General features: G+C 43.9%; 1 protein-coding gene across 3 annotated transcripts in view; it reads left to right on the plus strand.

The window, feature by feature from the left end:
* LIMS1 (LIM zinc finger domain containing 1) overlaps nucleotides 1-20,223 on the plus strand; it is a 74,601-nt gene that overhangs the window by 12,427 nt on the left and 41,951 nt on the right. Inside the window, exon 1 of one of the 3 annotated variants that reach the window (XR_014155549.1) lies at nucleotides 13,145-13,270. The exons of the other annotated variants lie outside the window; for them this stretch is intronic. The gene's annotated coding sequence lies outside the window, so the exon portion shown is untranslated. Of the gene's footprint in view, nucleotides 1-13,144; nucleotides 13,271-20,223 lie in introns of those variants that run through there. 3 annotated transcript variants of the gene reach the window in all.

A 20,223-nucleotide genomic window follows, 5' to 3' on the forward strand; every position in this document is an offset into this window, starting at 1 on the left:
ATGCTGCCCTTTCCACTGACATGATACCACTCTACTGCTATAACACGGTTCTGTCCACCAGCTAGTTAACAAAAAACACAGTGCTAGGTTGTATGTAGGCATTTCAACAGTGTGTATGAGACTCTAGTGACATACCATTGACCTTAAAGCTTCCTAGGCACCCTGTGTGATGCTGGGGCAAGTCATTTCTTCCAACTTAATCTTCCTCTCTTGGGCACTTATGCAACTCCAGCTCAATTCAATACTTCTTGCATAAGATTTCGTATTTCTGAAATCACTGCGTTTCTCATCATTTGGGTTTCTTCTCTGTACATTATAAACACAATTAATTCCAAACCCTGAAATAGTCTAACATGTAATCTTGATTAATTAATTTTATCTACGTAAAACTGTATATCCTGTCCTGTCTGTTGCTTGCATACCGCTCAGCTATAACATATAGTACAGTGTGATACAGGAGTGTGTAGCAGATTGAAAGCATTGGATGAAAACCTATAAATCTATTAAAACAAGCACCTTCCCAAACAGGAAGGGTCTTGCCATTCCGCAACACACCATAAAAGAGGAAGCCAACTTGACTTCCCAGGGTAGAGCCCCACAATTTAGGTGCAGCTACAGGGGCAATGTTTCTCTGTTCCCTGGCAACTGAGCCTCCATCGTAGATGAGAAACAGAGAAAGTCTTCTCCATGGACAGGTGGTGGTCCCTAAACTATCCTGAACCTAAGGCTTTTAGGCCTTGAAAAGGTCTTCATCAGCACCTTCAATGATGCCCAGAAGCAAGCTGGTACCAAGTGTAACCCTTGCAGGACAGGTGTGATATGATTTCATAAGGAAGTGCCCATCAGCCTTGCTCCTGCATTCTGAATCAGTTGTGCTTTCTGAAGTTTCTTCAAAGGTGCTGTGTTATTCTGGGGATTTCACAGTGGCTTAAATGATGCTCCCAAGCACTCTGACATCAGCTTAGCTATAACAGCATTGTGTGCACTTGGAGCCATTCAGCATTTTTCATCATGGGCATCTCAATAGCTCAGAAGCAGGATTGCAAGTTGTAACAAATGAAGAGTGGCAGGATCTGCACCTGAGAATGCACTCTTTAAAAGCCTTTGCCCCACCTTCTTTGTGCTTAGGGAGTTTTTCTGCCAAGCTGGCATGTTGCTGGCATGGCTGTTCTGCTGTTATGATACCACACTGCTACTTGGGTGGGAACTTCAGTGAAATTGCATGTTTGGCTGAAGAAAACCACCAGCCTGTCATTGCCTTCCCTATGCGCCTGGAGTCCCCAAAACACTCTTATGCATTTTGTGGATTGGAGTAAATGTGGTTGTATTTTCTGCTTGGATTTATGATCGCATAAAGAGTCAGAAGTGTGCAAATAAAACCTTTCTCCCGTGCTTTTATTTTTTATTTTTTGGTAGTATTGGTAGTTAAATGAGCTATGTTCACAGAGAGAGAAATGCTTTGCAGATTATCTTTCCTGTAGTAATTAACTTTCTTTTCCTTTTTGCAATTAGCTTTCAGTGCACAGGAAACAGCTTCCCATAAAGGGATAAAAAAAAAACTGATGTGGAAATGCATTTGTTAGGAATATTAGAATAAATGGGTGTGATTAAGGATGAAATATGTTATAGCCCAAAGGAACGGCATGACTAAGAGAGCATTTACTCGTATTAAAGAACTAAATCTATTTTGTTTTGACATTGTAAAGTGAGAAGGGTTTGGGTAGCAGCAGTATAATAGAAGCAAGTTTTCAAGAATCATTGAGTCATACTGTGAAGTTATAGTTGCTCATTCCAAATCTGTTATGGGCAGACAGCTTTGGGTTCGCCTCTTTTCTATGGAAAATAAGCCTTTACCAGCACTGTGGTGTTTTAAAAAGGAGATTGCTAAGGTTTACAGCCCGCGAAATAACTCTTCATTTCTAAGTTATAACCAATTGATCAATTAAATCTCACATAACACTTTTGTCCTACAAAATAGTTCTGCACGAAAGGTTATTTGGGAGAGAGTTTCTCGCTTTGTAGGGACGTGGGTGGCACTGTGGGTTAAACCACAGAGCCTAGGGCTTGCCAATCAGAAGGTCAGCGGTTCGAATTCCCACGACAGGGTGAGCTCCCGTTGCTCAGTCCCTGCTCCTGCTAACCTAGCAGTTCGAAAGCGTGTCAAAGTGCAAGTAGATAAATAGGTACCGCTCCAGCGGGAAGGTAAACGGCATTTCTGTGCACTGTTCTGGTTCACCAGAAAGCAGATTAGTCATGCTGGCCACATGACCCAGAAGCTGTCTGCAGACAAACACCGGCTCCCTCGGCCTATAGAGCGAGATGAGCGCTGCAACTCCAGAGTCATCCACGACTGGACCTAACTGTCACGAGTCCCTTTACCTTTTCCTTTTCTGGCTTTATAGATGCACAAGGCAAGGAAAGTGTTCCTTGTTTCCTTTTTTTGGTGGTATATTGTATGAAGCCACTTCTTCTGTAAATACTAGGCAGGTAACCAGAGTGAAGACTGACTCTCGATAACAAAATATTGTTATGCACAGGACGCAATCAGGGTAACTTTGTCAGAGCTACAGGTATAACTTTGCACAGAAAAAATGCTGACTCCTGGGCAGAGGGGGCCCTCAGCAAAACGACACTTGGTGCCCCCCCCCCCCCGTACATCATTTGACACCTTCATGTCTGCCATATACCTTACCTGATGGCAGTGGTGAACAGCTGAGAAGCTGCCAGATCCTGAGACTGGACCTTCAGAGAGCGCATACTCTTGAGTTCTAGGCTTTCACAAATCCTTTTAACTGCAATATCCCTCAAGAGTAGGAAATGGGACAGTCCTAAAATCACAGAATTGTAAAGTTGAAAGGGACCCTGAGGGTCATCTTGTCCAACTTCCTGTAATGCAGGAATCTCACTTAAAGCATCCATGACAGATGACCATCCAGCCTCTGCTTAGAAACCATCTTCCAAGGGAGTCCATTCCACTGCTGAACAGCTCTTACCACCAGAAAGTCCTTGCTGATGTTTAGAAGGAGGCTTGGTGTGGAACTGAGTGCAGTGTGGCTTCAGCGGCCGGCTTCTCCTGAGTGCAAGAGAGGAGGAACCGCCAGACATGTTGGACCCCATGCTCAGCCTCTTCCCGATGACACACATGTGCTGCAAGCATGACATCCCATGCATTTGACAGCTGTGTGATGTCACACACGTGTCACACATGTCAAACCGCACTAACTGCCAGAAAGTTCTCCCTGATGTTTAGCGACTCCCCGTTTGTGAAATGCTTTCCCCAGGGACCTTCCCTTGGTGCCTTCATTATATATACAGTGGTACCTCAGGTTAAGTTCCGGAGGTCCGTTCTTAACCTGAAACTGTTCTTAACCTGAAGCACCACTTTAGCTAATGGCTCCTGCTGCCGCTGGAGCACGATTTCTGTTCTCATCCTGAAGCAATGTTCTTCACCTGAAGCACTATTTCTGGGTTAGCGGAGTCTGTAACCTGAAGTGTATATAACCCGAGGTACCACTGTATTTTAGGCGCCAGGCGAAAATGTTCCTCTTCCACCAGGCCTTGGGCTGATTCATATCCTACACCTTTTCAATCGTGTTGGTGAGTGAGGTGTGGGGGTGTGTTATTGTTTCATTGTTTTGGCTTAACAATTTGCTTGTGTTTTATTCTGCGAACCATCCTGAGAGGAAGGGAAGAATATAAAATAAATAAATGCTCAGAATCTCCTTTCTTCTTCTAAGTTTGTGAGAATGGAGAGCATCCCGTGCTATACCTCAGCTGTAAGGTCTCTCCCCTACCCTGACAGAGGCTGTGAGAGCCTTTGATGGCCCAGATATTAGCCAGAGCTGCAGTGAAGCAGCTTCATGAGAAGTAGTCGGGAGATAAAGAAATGGGGAGAGTGTAGGCTGCCAAGCTAGTGGGAAGAGCCTTGGACTCGGAGGCTGTGTCTCTGGGCTCTGGGAGTCCAGCCAGGAAGCCTTTGGGCACAAGGAAGGAAAGCCTCTAGTGAACCAACTAATCTGCTCTTGGCATGACAGTAAGGAAAAGGGGCAAAGAATATTATTATTGTCTTCCATAAGGTGAAGCTTTTTAAGGTTTAATGTTTTTATAAATGCTGGAAGCTGCCCAGAGTGGCTGGGGCAACCCAGCCGGATAGGCAGGGTACAGATAATAAATTATTATTATTATTATTATTATTATTATTATTATTATTATTATTATTGCTGCTGCTGCTGCTGCTGCTGCTGCTGCTGCTGCTGCTGCTGCTGTTATTATATAATCTTGGATGGGGAAGAATTAGGACAAGGAGAGAGGGAGCACTTTGCCAATGCTGCAAACCCATCTGTGGGGGACAAAGTATTCCAGTGAAGTTAACCCCTCCCCTTCTGTTGCCCTGACAAAAATCACCCTCCTGCAGCTGCTGTTGGCCCTGGGAGGGAAACCCCCATTTGTGCCAGTGGACACTTTCATTAGTAGGGAGGTTGGGATCTGTGGTTTTGGTCACGTCTGTGGTGGAGGAGGAAGGGGTTAACTTGTATTGGGTCCCTTCATTCCCCTTTAACTGGGTAAATAAATGCCCTCATTTCTGTCATTAGGAAAAGTAGGGTTTCTGCAAAGTGTTGTTCTAATGAGAGGCTTCCTTTTTATTTAGAAACTGCAAAAAATTGAGAGGGGGGGAGGTGAGTGTGGGTCTCTTCTTTCCTAGGCTTGACCCTTACTCCAAAAATGCCACCACTCTAGAGAACAGAAAAGGAAACACTGATTTTGTACTCCACAAATGAATTGTTTCTTATTTTGAAATCTTAAAAGTGGCAAAATGGGTATGACAGAGATGGGGAGAAGGAGCTTAACATCAAACTATATAAACCACACACTATATAAAGCTCCCACTTTTTGTAGCTTAAATAAAACAGTAATGTACTTGCTAGAAAATTCAGTGCATTTTAAACTTCCTATTGAATGCTGAAAAGAAGTGATGCTGTCTGTGGTGGGATATATAGTCATCCTAGACTGGCAACACTTTGCATTTCTGCTATGATTCTGCCAGTGACTTCAATGGTTTTCTTAAAAAATTGCTTCTGGAAAGATGATGGTGACGTAATTTAATTTTGCTTTGTTATATGGGTGTCTAGACTTCCAGCTGAGTATGTGTCTGTTGAGCAAACGTGCTTTGCCTTAAGGCATGCACGTATTATTGTTCTTAAAATAGGTCGATCAGCTGGAAAAAAAATATGACAAGCTACATCTGCTGAAATCCCCTTTCTCCCCATGTTGAAACTCTTGCGTAATTTGGCCACACTACCTTAAAGAAGGGACGCTGGTGGCACTGTGGGTTAAACCACAGAGCCTAGGGCTTGCCGATTGGAAGGTCAGCGGTTCGAATCCTCATGACGGGGTGAGCTCCCGTTGCTCGGTCCCAGCTCCTGCCAACCTAGCAGTTCAAAAGCACGTCAAAGTGCAAGTAGATAAATAGGTACCGCTCCAGGGGGAAGGTAAACGGCGTTTCTGTGTGCTGCTCTGGTTCGCCAGAAGCGGCTTAATCATGCTGGCCACATGACCCGGAAGCTCCCTCGGCCAATAAAGCGAGATGAGCACCGCAACCCCAGAGTCGGTCACAACTGGACCTAATGGTCAGGGGTCCCTTTACCTTAACCTTAAAGAACTGCAAGGCGAAAATAAAAAAGGGACCCAGATTTGAGAATCAGATTATTAGATAGCATGATCTTAAGCATGTAAATTCAGAAGCAAGCCCCATTCACTGAGATTTACACTCTAGCAAGTGTGTTTAAGATTGCAGACTAAATTTCTGAAATAGTATAAAGGCAACAGATATGATAGACCTCTGGTTCCATCTGCTGGAGAGAGAAGTGCTAGCAACAAGTAATAGGTTTTCCTTGTTTTGATGTAGAGATCTGCTGCCCCGTTTGACCCCAGAGAAGCTCCTTGCTACTCACACATAACAATTTCCTACACAGATACTCACATGTAAGAAAGCCAAGTGTAACCTCAGGCCCAGCATCAGAATTTGGCACCACTGGGCAGCTGGTTATGGCTTGAACATGCTCTGAATAAGTGATGAATGCTATCTTATTTCTGACCTGAACAAAATAGGATTCAACAAAAGAATGGAACATACAAACTGGCTGGAAATTGCCACTTTCCAGGGATGGCAATTAAAAGGGGGAAATTGAGCCTGACCGGACTATAGCAATGAGGCCAATATGATATGCATTCTTCACACACCAAGTAAGACAGTGTCTTTGTCCTGGCTAACATCTCTTTGTAACAGACAGTTTCTGCAACCTTTCAAATCATTAAGGCAGAACAGGAAGATGGTTGCAAATGCTGCTCATCATTACAGAATATACAAGTTATTAATGTATATCTGTTATGATATACATTTAGCGTTTACAACACACATGTTATACTTATTGACAGATACTACAAACTAGCACGACAGATCATTATTCATTATGCTTCCTTCCCATTTAGCAAGGTTATAATCTTAAAATTCCTAGGCCTATAGAAGAGATGCTAATTCTGAGCCACATTCAAAACTTGGCTATTCAACAAATGCATATAGTTGCAGTCAATGCAGGTAGTGTCTTAATCAATTAGCATTTAATTCATTCTATACAGTTTGATATCTAGATTCTTGTAAGAAGCTGAGACTATTATTTATCTCATTGCTCTTTGTATTTTGTAAGGTTAGTCAGCTTTAATTTACATTTGCATCTTTTGAAAGCGTTAACAGTATTTTCCTTTTAGACTAGAACTAAAAGGTGATACAGGAAGTATGTCCCTGAACATAATGCTTTTTGAATGTATGAGTCTTTCGTTTTATCCTCTATATTTGCAAAAGTGCAAATAAGCGATGTACAGCTTTCTGCCTTGTAACACAATTTCAAAGGAAATTTAGAAATATACAAAGGAAGTAGATAAAATTTCTAAGTTCTTGTAGATTTCAGCTGTGTTTCTGAATGCAGCTGGTTCATTACGAAATACCAAGGCTTTAATCTGCCTCAGAGAGCTGTTGTTGATATATGATGAACAGATAGCATTTGTGTGGCATGGAGTTAAGTAGGCCATGATCTGAGAAACACATATTATGCTTGTTAATTCTCCAGACCTTAGGATGCCATCATAGACCTGTGACATTCTCAGTCAGGTCTGTTTCCGTTGCATTCCTTTTCATAGCTTCTGCTGTGATGGCACCTAGTGGCAGGATTGTGGAAGCTACAGTAAAAGTGGATCTATCTGGCATCACAGATTACCGTATTTTTCGCCCCATAGGGCGCACCTAGGTTTTTTTGGGGGGGGGAATTATTCCCCCCCCCCCAGGCGCGGGGCTGGGGCGGGGGAAGCCCGAGCTTCCCCCAACCCCAGAACAGGCTGCTATCCACAAGCCTAGGGAGCCCAGCGGGAAGTCGCGCTGCTCTCCCCAGGTTTGCAGATATCTGCCCAAAGCCCGGGGCGTGCTGAGCTCAGCGCGCCCCAGGCTTTGGGATGCAGGCTGCTATCCGCAAGCCTAGGGAGCCCGGCAGGAACTCCCACGGGCTCCCAAGGCTTGCGGATAGCTTCCTGAAGCCTGGAGAGCGAGAGGGGTCGATGCGCACCAACCCCTCTCGCTCTCCAGGCTTCAGCGAAAGCCTGCATTCGCCCCATAGGACGCACACACATTTCCCCTTCATTTTTGGAGGGGGAAAAGTGCGTCCTATAGGGCGAAAAATACGGTATTTTACCTGTACCTGTGGAAAGACAGCTTTGTTGCAGCAATGCCTTACCATACCTCTGGGGTGATTCTCACTTTCCCTTTCCTTCTTGGGCGTGTGTACCTTGGTAGTACAAAATATTCACATATATCGGGAGGGGGAATCTGTGTAGAATTGGCAACGTATCTCTTTTAGAAACTCAGGAGTAACATCTGAGAAAGGATCGGGCCATGGCTTCCAAGGGAAGCTTTTTAAAGGGAGGGGTGCCTTTCACATCACCGGGGATGCCTGAATTTTATTTTTTATGAAAAGTAAAGTAAGAATTGGCTCTTGCCAGACGTGTGGCTTTCTCCCAAGATTCTGTTTATTGAATAGTGCGAATCTTTTTCCTGTTGACCTCTGAGCTCTATCTGCTCATCATCTGCATGTGTTTATGGGCTGTAAAAGATGCTATATTTCATAACAAAGAGGCAGTTCTATAGTAGGGCAATCCTTATAACCTACATACTCAGAGCTGTTCATCCAATGTGCAGAAGATACCACAGACTGGGCTGGCCACACAATCAAAAGTATGTAGTTGGTGTGAGATTCCTCAGGCTGAAATGTACAGTGGTACCTCGGGTTAAGTACTTAATTCATTCCGGAGGTCCATTCTTAACCTGAAACTGTTCTTAACCTGAAGCACCACTTTAGCTAATGGGGCCTCCCACTGCTGCCGTGCCACCGGAGCACAATTTCTGTTCTCATCCTGAAGCAAAGTTCTTAACCTGAGGTATTATTTCTGGGTTAGCGGAGTCTGTAACCTGAGGTACCACTGTATATTGTAGTGGTGGTAGCGGAGCTTTGCCAAGCACCCCCCGCCAGCCACATCATGGCACCCAAATGAGACACATGATGTCAGAAGTGCGTGCAGAAGCCTGGCCCTGTGACCAGTAGGGCTTCGCAGGACTGGGGCCTTCCTGGGTTTGTTCTGGGGAGGCAAGGCACGGCCGCACAGGTGAGGCCGCTTGGTAACTCACTGCACCTGCTGGCAAGAGCCGGGAAGGGATATAAAGGCAGCATTTCCCTTCGGCTCTTTGTCACAGCAACTTGTTTCCTGCCTTGCTGCGTTTGGCTTCTTGCGTCCTGATCCTCGGACCTCGGGTTCTTGACTCCTTGCTTCTCGACCCTCGGACCCTTGACTTCGTGACTCCCTGCTTCCTGACCCTCGGACCCCTGGTTTCTGGACTCTCGTTCCTGCTCCCACCCCACCATCTTGCCCCCGGTCCCAATGTCCTCAGCCGGGATTTCGACCGCCCATAAACCGGACTGTGACACATGACTTGCCACATCCTTTGTGTGTCTAAAACTCCACTGCCACACCAGTTTGCATCTTCAGCACAGCTCTTGCAGATGCCATCGTGGATGGCTTAAAAGTGTTTCAGCAGTACAGCGCTCCGAAAGAGTGTTAAATTAAAGCAAATAATTTTAATTCAAGTGGTGGCTAACTATCTGGCCTCACCCTTCTCTGGGTGATAAGGACAGGAATTCATGTCCTTAAGGCAAAGAAAATTTCCTGCATAGGTTGAGTAAGAGGACTATGCCTTTACGAAGAAGAAATATGCTAGCGCAGCCAAGCATATAATTGAGGGACGGTGTTGTGAAATACGGCTCTTTCCAGTTCTCAGAACAATGTTTTGACAGACTCCCGTTATAATGAAAAGAGACACAAGTGAGAGCCTGTGTTTGCTGCTGATTTCGCTGCATGAGGCCCTGCTGCAGAAGAGACAAGCTGCTTTTTCAGTTGAGTGGTGGCTTGTCTCTTCAGCAGAGGGTGAGGTGAAAACCACAAGTTGCTAGAGTTCTCCTTTGGGTTCTGCTTCAGGCTATGCTGTGTTCTGGTCTGATGCTGGAACTCATGTGGTGGGGGGCGGACAACTCCCAAGGCTGGACCTCTGGCATCTTTTGAGTGAGCAAGTAGCTTAAACAAAAGCAAGCACAGGTGTTTAATGCATCTGTGTCCAAGGTAATGCCTCTCCATTGAGAAAACTTGGGGAGTTCTTGTCCAACCACTGCATGCGCAGTGGGCCTGGGCCCCACAGTCCTCTCCTTGGCCCAGACCCAATTCCTTTGCAGCCTCCGATTCTGTATCCAGATCCCTGCTGGATGCAGGGGTCATGACAGGCTGTGGATGAGGGGAATCGTAGTTCATCAACATCTGGAGGGTGAAAAGTTCCCCACACCTGCCTTAAGCCAACATAGCAATGCCAATATGCCCTGTGCGAGCTGCTTCATTCGTGCATTTTTGGCAAAGAGATATTCTGAGGCAGAGTTGAGGCAGCCGGACTTTGTACTGTCTTACCAGGCTAAATATTTGCCCTTTCCTGTCTCATACTGCAAAACCAGTCTCAGAGAGCTTGACTTTGTTAGTCTACATAATCAGCACTGTAATCCTTGAACTTCTTATCGATTATTCCACTGGCTTTAAGGGTGACTCCAAAGCAAATGGCTTGAAGGCTGCCACCTATGAAGCTTTGCTGAACTTGCTCCAGACAGGGTGGGTAAAAATTAGTAATAAATAAAATTTAACAGCACTGGTGCCATAGTTGCATTGCAGTGTAAGTTTATCTTCATTTTCCTTGAAACCACAAAATTTTTTAGTGTCATTGTGAAGCAACATCCTGTCTTTCCTGCCTGCTTCTGTTGAAACAATTAGAATGGGGCTGGCTTATGAAATTTAGGCACAAAAGAACTTTGTATTTTAAAGGAATAGGCTTTTAATAAGCAGCATGTTTGTAAAATTGCGTCTTATGAATTGTGTGGGGAATGCAACCAAAGTAAGGCTGCTTTTAGTCTTGCTGATATCAAAAGTGAAAAGCATATAATTAATTATCCCATGAAAACTAATAAGATTATATGATTTTTTTTAAAAAAAGTTACATCATGCCCAAAGATTTTAAAAGTATTGAGTGTTTTCATTGAGGGACTGTTCAAGTCCTTATTTAATTTATATTCAGTTAACTTTGTTATTCTGAGGGTAGAAGAGCAATGCAATTCAAAAAGCAAGCTTTTTAACTAACTTAACAAATAAACACATTCCCTGTTTCCTCCACCTAAAAAAAACCCCAAACCCTTTAAAGCACCTCATAATCTTAAATTAAAAGAATGACATTTCTGCTGTGAAATCCAGCAGAAGCATGATCTATGAAGGACTACAGAGGAGTGTCACAATAATTGTTGTGTTTTGGTGTTGCCAACAAGGTCCTATGCTTGCAAGTAGTGCCCGTGGGGACTTGCCCTGATGCTTGTGAGAGACCTCTTGAGTGCTTCCCAGCCATTGCTGCCTTTATCATGTCTGTTGCTACCCTCTCTCCCCCTCTCCTTCAAAAGAACATAGAGCTGGAAGAGAAAGTGGGAAGACTGTTGCTCTTTTCCATATCCTCTTTCAGCTCTGTGGTTTTCAAGACTCATATCTGCACCTGAACAGAAAGCAGAATAAACAAGAGTGGAGAAAAGGAGGGAGGGAGGGATGGAGGGGTGATCTGGGAGACTAGAGGAAGGAAAACAGAGTCACTGGGGAGAGGGAGATAAGAGGGGAAGAAACTGATGGATCCTTCTGAATTGTCATAATTCTTACAAGGGATCCCTTCAAAACCACCATCAAACTACAGTGGTACCTTGGGTTACATGCACTTCAGGTTACATACGCTTCAGGTTACAGACTCCGCTAACCCAGAAATATTACCTTGGGTTAAGAACTTTGCTTCAGGATGAGAACAGAAATCGTGCAGTGGTGGTGCAACGGTAGCAGGAGGCCCCATTAGCTAAAGTGGTGCTTCAGGTTAAGAACAGTTTCAGGTTAAGAACAGACCTCCAGAACGAATTAAGTACTTAACCCAAGGTACCACTGTATATTTGATGCATAACCACCAGCTCTCACCTGTAGAAAGTTGTCTTTGGGATCTTCTCATAATGAAATATCTGATAGAAAATAGCCTTGTGGATATTGGTTTCCTCCACTTGGTCAATCTCAAGAATTAGGCTTGATGGGATATTCTGAGGAGTGGACTAGGCTAAAAAATAATTGCTGCCTCACTCAGCTGCAATGCACAGTCAAAAGAGATGTGCCCCCTTCAGTGCAAAAGATGTAGTGGACTTAAGATATGAGAACATCCACCGAGACCTACGTTTGGGGCTTCTGGGTCACATGTGGCTTCAGTGGAGCTGACCTTGGCTCCCCCTGCCTTTGGGGCTTTGGTTCCTTCTGCCATATTACAGAAGCCTCCACCACTTCAGGTCCAGGGGGACCTTTTGTTACTGTTCATTTTACGTAACAACATCTATCCTTCAAGGAACTTAGGGTGGCTGCTGTACATGAAGTTATTATGTTCAAGATGTGGATCTCCAAGCAAGAATACGAAGAGGCAAACGTTTCTGAGCACAATTCACAGTGTTGGTACGGACCTTTAAAGCCCTAAACGGCCTGGGCCCAGTATACCCAAAGAGCGTTTCCACCCTCATCGTTCAGCCCAGACACTGAGGTCCAGCGCCGAGGGCCTTCTGGCGGTTCCCTCACTTTGAGAAGCCAAGTTACAGGGAACCAGGCAAAAGGCCTTCTCAGTAGTGGCACCCGCTCTGTGAAATGTCCTCCCATCAGATGTCAAGGAAATAAACAAATATCTGACATTTAGCAGACATCTGAAGGCAGCCCTGTTTAAAGATTTTAATGTTTGATGTTTTATCGTGTTTTTAATATTCTGTTGGGAGTCACCCAGAACGGCTGGGGAAACCCAGCCAGATGGGTGGGGTATAAATAAATTACAGTGGTACCTCGGGTTACATACATTTCAGGTTACAGACTCCACTAACCCAGAAATATTACCTCAGGTTAAGAACTTTGCTTCAGGATGAGAACAGAAATTGTGCTCTGGCGATGCGGTGGCAGCAGGAGGCCCCATTAGCTAAAGTGGTGCTTTAGGGTAAGAACAGTTTCAGGTTGAGAACGGACCTCCGGAACGAATTTAGTACTTAACCCGAGGTACCACATTATTATTGTTGTTGTTGTTGTTGAAGGAAATGCCCATAAAACCCTGTGATAAAAAAAATATTGCTGCCTTTCCCAGCGCTTCTAATAATTGGATAGCTTTGGCACCAAAAGTTTTGTGTCACTTTTGTAGGAAATGAAGACATTTTTGTGCATTCTGCAATTTCCATTTGGTGTGTTTTAAAATATAATTTTGGTTGGTGGAGGAGGGTTTTTTTGTGTGTAGAGAGAAAGAAAAGGCCCATTTTCATGGAGAAGGAGGCTTTCCTTTGCTCTGGACATGGGGTTTGAAACTAAAGTTTGAAACGTTTCCAATACTACAATAGACGTATTTTGCATCTTTCTTTTAAGTAAAGAAGCTTTCAATGCATATCCACGTTAAAAAAATAATAGGAAGTGGTTTGTCAAGTCATGCTGCCTTTTATCACCACTGCCAGTAATGACCACAGAGAAGCTGTGGAACACAGAATATTCGGCACAAAACTATATGTGGCATTGGTCCATTCAACAGGTCTTGTGCTACTGGCAGAGCGACAGCGTGAGTATTGTCGCATTTTATTTATTTCTTTTCATTCAGGGGTGCCATCAGTTTGCTTGCAAACTCTGTACTTGTAAGTTAAATCTTCTTTCAGTTTGCATGGCTGGCGTGTCGTTTATTAATTTCAGAAATAACCGTTAATGCGGCTATACAGGCACACAGTTCTAGAGAGAAGTGAGACGAGTTGAATAATGTCCCATTTGAGAGACTTGCTGCCGTTAAGCCCTTTGGGGACTAGAAAGGGAGCTGTTCAACTGCTTTTGTTGGATCTTGTGTCGCTTAGAAATATTATTCAGTTTGCAGGATAACTTGGGGGGTTGGGATTACTTGGGCTGCCCACAGGCCATTACTTCTGAAGAGCAATAGTATTTACATCCCCTTCCATAACATTCTGGCCATTGGCTTCCATTCAGCCATTCAGTGTTGATAACTAAAAATGCAATTGGGAGGTGGAGGAGCAGAGGATGCTGTTAGGGTAGCATTAAGTTCTGTGTACAGTGGTACCTCAGGTTAAGAACTTAATTCGTTCTGGAGGTCTGTTCTTAACCTGAGGTACCACTTTAGCTAATGGGGCCTCCCGCTGCCTCCACGTGATTTCTGTTCTCATCCTGAGGTAAAGTTCTTAACCTGAGGTACTATTTCTGGGTTAGCAGAGTCTGTAACCTGAAGCGTCTGTAACCTGAGGTACCACTGTACAGCCCTTTCTAGTCCCGCACAAGTTTATTCAGATTCAATAATAAAGAAAACTAAAACTGGCTGTTTTTCACAGAGCGGGAATTGGAGAAGTATCTATGCACTGCTTTTTGGTGTAGTTCTTTTTTTTTAAGGGCTCCATGTGCAGATATATGGACACATGCTTTTCTCCCCCATGTACTTCTGAAGTTTTTTAAACTATTATTTTTTAAAAAAAATATTCAAAACTACTCCAGGCATTGGGGATGTGCTACCTACCCTGGGCATCTGAGTCATTGTCCACTCTAGGGCTCTGAGTCATGCCATTTTTGCATGATTATTTCAGCAGCGTGGGTTGTTTCTTCTAGGAAGCCAGTTTTGGGTTTTCTCTCGTACTGCTTGAAGTAATCTTGTGCCCACAGTTATGTGTGTTTAAGTCACTGTATCTTTGGTGGAATTTTTAGTGTAAGTTTAGTGTAATTTCCTTGTGACTTTGAGGACACAGCAGATTCAGGATAGTAGAGACTTGCCACTAAGATAAATTCTCATGGGCAGCAACTTGTGAAGCGGAAGAAAGTCCTTTCCCGGAGCAATTGCAAAAGGGCATAAATTAAACCAGTTTGGCTTTTCCATGCTGTTGAAAATAGCTTTCTTCCACCCTTGCCTCTGTGTTACCGTTTTAATCCTTTTTTGCTAGGCAGTTGTTGCTTACAATGACTTTTTCAAACAAACCACACGTCTACGTTTTTGCAAGAATGGTGTTGTCCTTGCTTGTGAATATTTTATAAAACTTGTCTTAGGTCTTGTCCTAAGTTGATTAGTAAGGAACAGAGCCCTACCAAACAGACAATTTTGGGTTTCCAAGAGCTCCTCCACTGCTGCCCTCTACTTTGCTTTACAGCTGAGGCTCCTTTTGATTTTCCTGCTATAACCTTCCCAGCCCTCTCATCTGTCCTAGGAAGAATCGCTCCCCATTTCACCCTCTACTTACTTCAAAGGGATAGAAAATGTTGTTTACATGAAACAAAATAGACCAGTCTTTCCCTCAAATTTACTCTTGGGGAGATGAGTAAACGTAGACCAACAAAGCAGCCTCTCTGCCCCTCCGTACTGCAAACTTAAATCATTAGAACAATGTGAAAAGTCTCCCTTTGTTAGTGCAGGAGCATTTTGGATCAGGGATGAGAACCTGTGGCCACCTAGAAAATGTGGCGGGACTGCAACTCCCCCCAGCAGCCCCAGCCAGCATGCCCAATGGTCAGGGATGATGGGATGGGAGATTAATTGTTTAATCTCTACTGTGTTGTTCTTGCTTGTATATGTTAAACTTGTTTTTTTATAATTATATATAAACTCTTTTTCTTGTTTATGCAAATATTTATAAACTACTTTCATTTAAAAAAAAAAATACAGCAAGGAGGTGTGTACTTTACATAAAATTGCACTAAGTGCAATAAAAATGGTCTGGTTATATTGCTGCCACCCTTCCTGGGACCTTAAAGTGGGTAAGATATCTTATAGATAGCTATTAATTTATAAATGTATCTTATCTGTCCCTGGTAGGGCTCGCATGCAGATCTATACCAGAAAGAAAGTCAGCAAGTTTTAATGAGAGGAGGGAAATGGCAAGCTTACATCTTCCCTCATTCCCTGGTATGCAGAAATAGTAGTTCTGTGAACGAGTGAATCTCGTAAAGGTAAAGGGACCCCTGACCATTAGGTCCAGTCGTGGCCGACTCTGGGGTTGTGGCGCTCATCTCGCTTTATTGTCCGAGGGAGCTGGCGTACAGCTTCCGGGTCATGTGGCCAGCATGATTAAGCCGCTTCTGGCAAACTAGAGCAGTGCACGGAAACGCCGTTTACCTTCCTGCCGGAGCGGTACCTATTTATCTACTTGCACTCTGACGTGCTTTCGAACTGCCAGGTTGGCAGGAGCAGGGGCCAAGCAACAGGAGCTCACTCCGTCACAGGGATTCGAACGGCTGACCTTCTGATCGGCAAGTCTGTGGTTTAACCCACAGCGCCACCCGCATCCCACGTGAATCTCTTAATCTCTTAGTCTGTATTCCTACCTCCCTCAACCTGTCAAAGTTAAAATTAAGGTTGTCTAATACTAAACAAATTTATCTTTATAAAAAGAGCAGTTGAAATAGGGAAGGCCTCTGCTGGCCAGTTCCTAAATATACACATGAAATAAACCTTTATTCAAAGATGACCAACATGCAAGGTTTTATACAGGCTGGTGAGAATAAGAAAGGAAGCAAATCGGATTGTGTGTTGAATAACCAGAGGATATAGTATATACAGCGTTGACATAGAAAGACAGCACATTAGGCAGTCTATCAGTAGAGGGAGATGTTGCAAAACTGATTGCCTGATAGGTAACAGTATGAGCTTTTATTGCAAGTAAAAAAAAACACTAAACCTGGATGGGCTGGTGTCTGCATCTGTGTGCAGCCTTTATGCCAGGGGTCAGCAAAGCTTTTCAGCAGGGGGCTGATCCACTGTCCCTCAGACCTTTGGGGGGGCGGACTATATTTTTTTTGGGGGGGGGGAATGAATGAATTTCTATGCCCCACAAATAACCTAGAGATGCATTTTAAATAAAAGGACACATTCTACTCATGTAAAAAACACGCTGATTCCCGGACCATCCGCGGGCCGGATTTAGAAGGCAATTAGGCCGGATTCAGCCCCTGGGCCTTAGTTTGCCTACCCATGCTTTATGCAGTGGTAAAATCCTATTCAGTTATAGCTCTAGCATAGAAGTCACATGGGAGAATTTGTGTTAACTGCTATAAGGGAAGTAGAATTTCCAGTAGTCTTTTGGCAAACATGGGTTTTTGAACCACACAAGGGAGAGGAAGTCATATGAGAGGGTGATTTGGAGTGGGGAAATGGTTCAGTTTCACCACACCCTACGGACATCTCTGCTCTAAATTCCCCTCTCTCACCACGCCCTGCTCTATATTTCTCTTTCCAAAAGAGACTGGGTTAAATAAAAAAAAACCATAGACACTATGCCAGGGCATTATAACATATGTTAGAGTATAACATGCAAGTAGCCTGTTAGTCTACAACTGTAAGGAAGAAATACAGCAGCTTGAAATGAGAAATCTCATTAACTAAACCAAATTTAGTTAATCTTTGTTTTAAAGCCTTTTGCTGATTTTGTTGTTGTGTTTTATTAATAAATTACCTTATCTATACAGTGGTATCTCAGGCTAAGTACTTAATTCGTTCTGGAGGTCCGTTCTTAACCTGAAACTGTTCTTAACCTGAAGCACCACTTTAGCTAATGGGGCCTTCCTGCTGCTGCCGCGCCGCCAGAGCACGATTTCTGTTCTCATCCTGAAGCACTGTTTCTGGGTTAGCGGAGTATGTAACCTGAAGTGTATGTAACCTGAAGCGTATGTAACCCAAGGTACCACTGTACTTGTGTTTGGACCATTCTGTGTATTTTTGCTTTTTAAAAAATTAATAATGATATGGTCTATGCTGCTTGGAGAGTTTTATTATTAAGCGGTCTATAATTATTATTAAGCGGTCTACCTGGAGGGAAAGTCCCTGTTTACAGCCAGGATGGTGTCCTAATACAACAGTTGACGTGCAAGGGTGGAAATATATCTCTAGTGTGTATTCTCTAACTGTCCTGAATATGAGAGCCAGATAAGGACAAAAGGTTGGGTCTTTCAGATTAGGCTACGCTGGAGCATACAGTTGTACCTTGGTTGTCAAACACCCTGGATCTCAGACGTCTTGGCTCCCAAACGCTTGAAAACCGGAAGTGACTGTTTCAGTTTTCAAATGTTTTTTTGGAAGCTGAACATCTGACGGGCCTTCTGCAGCTTCCAATTGGCTGCAGGAGCTTCCTGCAGCCAATCGGAAGCTGCGATTTGTAGGTTGAATGCTTTGGAAGTTGAATGGACTTCCAGAACGGATTCCATTTGACTTCTGAAGTACGACTGTACAATGAAAACTATAACAAGGTATTCTGTAGTTACTGTTTTTACCCTGGGTGTTTTTTTGTTTTGTTTTGTATTGTTTTGTTTTTGTTTGTTTTGCCACACACCAATGCTGTCATCTCTAGAGATTTGGCTAATGGTAGTACAGTGGTACCTCGGGTTAAGAACTTAATTCGTTCTGGAGGTCCATTCTTAACCTGAAACTGTTCTTAACCTGAAGCACCACTTTAGCTAATGGGGCCTCCTGCTGCCACTGCACTGCTGCCGTGCAATTTCTGTTCTCATCCTGAAGCAAAGTTCTTAACCCGAGGTACTATTTCTGGGTTAGCAGACTGTGTAACCTGAAGTGTCTGTAACCCAAGGTACCACCGTAAAATAATTTCAACGAGACACATTTCTTCCTTCCCATACCCACCACATTGGACATATCTGAGCCCTTCCCAATGGTGATTTAATTTGGGTCAAATGGGAGATCGGACAATAGATGGAAGTTATTAGAGGCCTCTGGGCTCCTGAGTTCTTTACCCAAGGTAACAAGAGGAGAGAAGGTGGACTAAGGTCTGTGTCAACTGGTCTTTCCAGTAGGCCACTTGGAGATGTAATCCTTGCCAGGTGTGGCACAAGAGGAGGACAGAGTGGCAGTGGCACTTCAGTGGTGGTGGGGTGAAGCTGGGGGAGCCCTGGGTTGGTGGCTGCAGCTCATCAGGATGCTACTGCCAACCTGTTCCTCCTCCAATCTCAAACATGGTACTGCCAGGAGGGTGCTGTTGCCATTCTACTTCTCACATGCTTCTGCTTGTACTTGCCTTGCTTTTGTAAAATGTATTCTAAGTTGTTGGGTTTTTTGTGGGCGGGGGGGGGGGGAGGAGGGATTCTTTTAAGTAATTTGACAATTCTGTTTCAGATTCATCCAGTATGAGTCAATGAGAACCTATTTCGCTACTGCAATTTCTTGTTTACATATGTATTATTTGTATTTTTATAGTAACCCCCCCCCCATAGAGGGATTGTTCTAAAATGTGTCAGGCCTGAAATAAATCTTCATTCAAGCACTGGGAGTTTTCTTCCCTTTTTCCCCTCCTACCTGCTTTCCTAGCTTTGTGGTAAAAAAAAATATTTACTGACCACTGCATCCTGCCGGTGCCTTTTATTAAAATTATATGCTGACGTGTGATCATACAGTGTTTTCTATAAATAGGGAAGTAGCCTACACTGACTATGTGTGCTAGGCTAATTTGTTTGCTGAATCACTATTTCCTTGGGCACAGCCAAGTGGTACAATTTTTGTGCTTTGTTTTGTTTGTTTGTTTTGCCTTGCAGAGGGAGAGAAGTAACTCTGTTTTCTAGCACAGACCTAGGTAAAATCTCTTGATCTTAGTTACAACAAATGAGTATTTGCTCCCACCTCTTCCCTGCATGGTAAACAAGCTGAAAGGAATGTCCTTCTTAAATTCATTAACTGCCTAGCAACTCTTTCCATGTCACTCCATTCTGCAGCTTAAGAGATGCAGAAATTACTCTGAGGATAAAGGTAAAGGTAGCCCTGACCTTTAGGTCCAGTTGCGGACGACTCTGAGGTTGTGGAGCTCACCTTTCTTTACTGGCCCAGGGAGCCGGCGTACAGCTTCCGGGTCATGTGGCCAGCATGACTAAGCCGCTTCTGGGGAACCAGAGCAGCGCACGGAAACGCCGTTTACCTTCCCGTCGGAGCAGTACCTGTTTATCTACTTGCACTTTGACGTGCTTTCAAACTGCTAGGTGGGCAGGAGCAGGGACCGAGCAACGGGAGTTCACCCCGTCACGGGGATTCGAACCCCTTGGTTGTGTGGTTTTTAACCCTGTTGTAAGCACAACCCACAGCGCCACCCACGTCCCTATACTCTGAGGTTAGGGAAATATTATTAGGAAGCCTTCTAGTTTGGCCAGAAACAGACCCAATTTGAACCATAATTTTGTGTACAGGAAGGAAATTCCTTGGACTTGACTTGTTCTCTTTTTGGTGATGGAGTAGGTAGTATCATAGTTGAGACAGAGTGACTTAAAAGGCGGAGGGGAATCAAGATTCTGTTTTAACTACAGGAACATTTTGTATCAAAAGGGGAGAGCACATGATGCACAGACTACCATTTTCACTTTGCTTTTGTTTACAAGAATTATGTTTAAGATCCCCAAAGTGAGTCTTCACTTTTGTTGAATGGCTTTGTCACTGGATGCTCAGAAGCTTTTGCTTAGCCCCACAACAGATTCTAGCTACTTAAACATACAATTTGAATGCTTAGGAAAAGTGAATGGTAGTTTGAAAAGTCACCTTTTTAT

This window comes from Podarcis erhardii, assembly GCF_964252035.2.
Source record: "Podarcis erhardii genome assembly, chromosome: 4".
Taxonomy (NCBI): domain Eukaryota; kingdom Metazoa; phylum Chordata; class Lepidosauria; order Squamata; family Lacertidae; genus Podarcis; species Podarcis erhardii.